We start from the raw sequence: 2,540 nt of genomic DNA on the forward strand, positions 1-2,540 counted from the left end.
ATGGTTGCCCAAAAACAACAGGTGGAACGTTACTATAACAAAAAGGCATAAGGTCCGACCATTGAAGTTCGGGGACAACATACTCAAAGCCAAAACCCAAGCAAATAAGGATCCACGAGAAGGCAAATTGGGAACCAACTAGGACGGACCATACAAAATTATAGGCAAACAAAAAAAGGTTCATTCCAACTAGAGAAAATGGAAGGAAAACAACTACCAAACAATTCGAATATCAGCCACCTCAAATACTTCAACTTCTAGAAAATAAGAACCCACCCCCCAAGTCGTACTCTTTTTCCCCTCACTTGAGTTTTGTCCTAATAGGGTTTTCTCAAGGATATTTTTAACTATGTGACAAGTGGGACACTTCTAGTTTGAGTGTACGAGAACAGACTGATTTTTTCATTTCCCGACTCCTCAAGATTCTTCAAGTCGAACAATGAAAGGACTAGATATATTGGGACTGGGACTGGGACTGGAACACTAGCCAACATCCAAAATTTATAAGTGATTGACCAAAATATATAGATCTTGATTCAACTAATTAAATTTATATAAATGAGGGTTAATCTTAGTTAAAAATAATATCTCAAAGATGAGGTTCTCAGAAGTGCAACAAATAATACGTAGGAATATTTTAATGGCAGCGGCAGCCCATAACAATATTTAAGAAGTCAAAGGAAATAAGGTAGCATTAAATATTGATGAACAACAATAAATAGAATTCAAGTAAATAGAATAAATAAATCACCCAAGAAAGTATGGAACTAGTGAATGTTCTTTCTGACAATGATGAGTGATGAATAATTCTTTAAATATCAGAGTTATTCTCGGATCCAATGAAAAAGTGTAGACCATAATCCTATTAAAAAGGTGGTGTTTGTATGCTTGCAACACGATCCGATTCTCTCTCTAAAGTCAAAGTGTATTTTACAAATGAATATCACATATCCCTTATCATTTTGTCTCTTTCTATTTTTAGGGAACATGTTTCTAAAAACCCTAACAGTACAAGTGCAGACAATATGCACTAGAATATTTTCTTTTATGTCCTATCTTGAAACTAGGGATTATAACTTTGTCAAGGGTGCTCGACCTCGGCCTCAATCCATTATGACTCTTCGACCTCATCCCTTGCTGACTCTTCAACCACGACCTTCATTTTTAATTAGATTACTTCGGCACGTGGCGTCTCAAGAATGTTTTACTAATACCATTTCGACTAAAGATGGATTTTGACCCATACAGTTAGTCCCCGCTTATCAAGGTCATTCCTGCAGACGAGGTCGGTAAATGGACAATGTCGTTTATGATACAATCCTACAGAGTTGTCTATGTAGGTTATGGTTGTGAAGACAGGGCTACGTGGCTTTCTAAGGTCCGCATATTTTGAAATTTTTTAATTTCTCGGGAAGTCTGTTGGAACCATCTGGTCCAAGAGAAAAAGTGACGTCATGACATCATGCATCGTAATGACGATGTTTCACGACACATTGCATCGATTTAGGTATGACCCTTGATTGGCTATGTCATTTTGATTTTCGTGCTAATCATGACCCGCCGTTTTGATTCTGGTGCCTCTCAAACCTTTTAAATAGGGGAAGGTTTGTTGATTTAGAAACGTTTTTCAAACTCTTCCTTCTTTTTAAGCAATAGCTTCTCCCTTATCTTCTTCGCAAAACCCTTTTAACTCTTTGTTTTCTTCGATGGTCATTCTCTTTTGCTTCACCATCTTTTCTCTGCAACAATGTCTTTCCAATCGTCAAATGTTCATATGGAAGATCACTCTGTTCCTTTAGATGTAGTGTTTCCCGATCGGGGGAAGAGGGCGGAATTGCTTCCGAGGAGGAAAGTTTACCCACTGTAGAGAAGATTATGCCCCGATACCCAGATGCCAAACCGGACTTCCATAAGGCGCCGAAAATGGTGATGGAGCGGTTCAAATATGCTATCACGACTGAGCGATTAGCCGAGCTCAAGGTTAGACTCAGCCTTCCTTGTCATGTGGGCTTGATCCCAGCGGGTGAGGACGAGGTTCGGGTATACCGTCCTAGCTTCTGCGCCCTTTACGCATACCCGTTCCTGATCGGGTACTCGTGTCCTTTGAGGCCATTGATAGAATACTTATGAAAGTACTACAACGTGTGTCCAGGGGAAAATGCTTGGTGGTGAGTATAGATGACAAAGCTAGTCGGCACTTAAGGCTCGACTACTTCTACGTTAGGACCGAAGACGTAATGTCCACCGCCGCAGACTTCCGCGAGGCTTAGAACCCTACTTGTGAGTACTCGTACTAGATTACATACTTCATGTTTTCAATATTTTCCATGTTATCGGTTGGTTAATCGGTTTTCTTCTTTTTACAGCTACTATTTGGCCTTTTCAGATAGTAACCCACTTTAATGATTGGGTTAGATGGATCGTTCCCCATACAGTAGGGGTGCGCGACTGGTCGAGCTTCTCTCTGAGATTTCAGTCGTTTCCTCCCTCGGCAGGTAAGTTTTTCTTTTTATCATCAGCGCCTTGATTTCTTTGCCTGT

Source organism: Nicotiana tomentosiformis, chromosome 3, assembly GCF_000390325.3.
Source record: "Nicotiana tomentosiformis chromosome 3, ASM39032v3, whole genome shotgun sequence".
Lineage (NCBI taxonomy): Eukaryota > Viridiplantae > Streptophyta > Magnoliopsida > Solanales > Solanaceae > Nicotiana > Nicotiana tomentosiformis.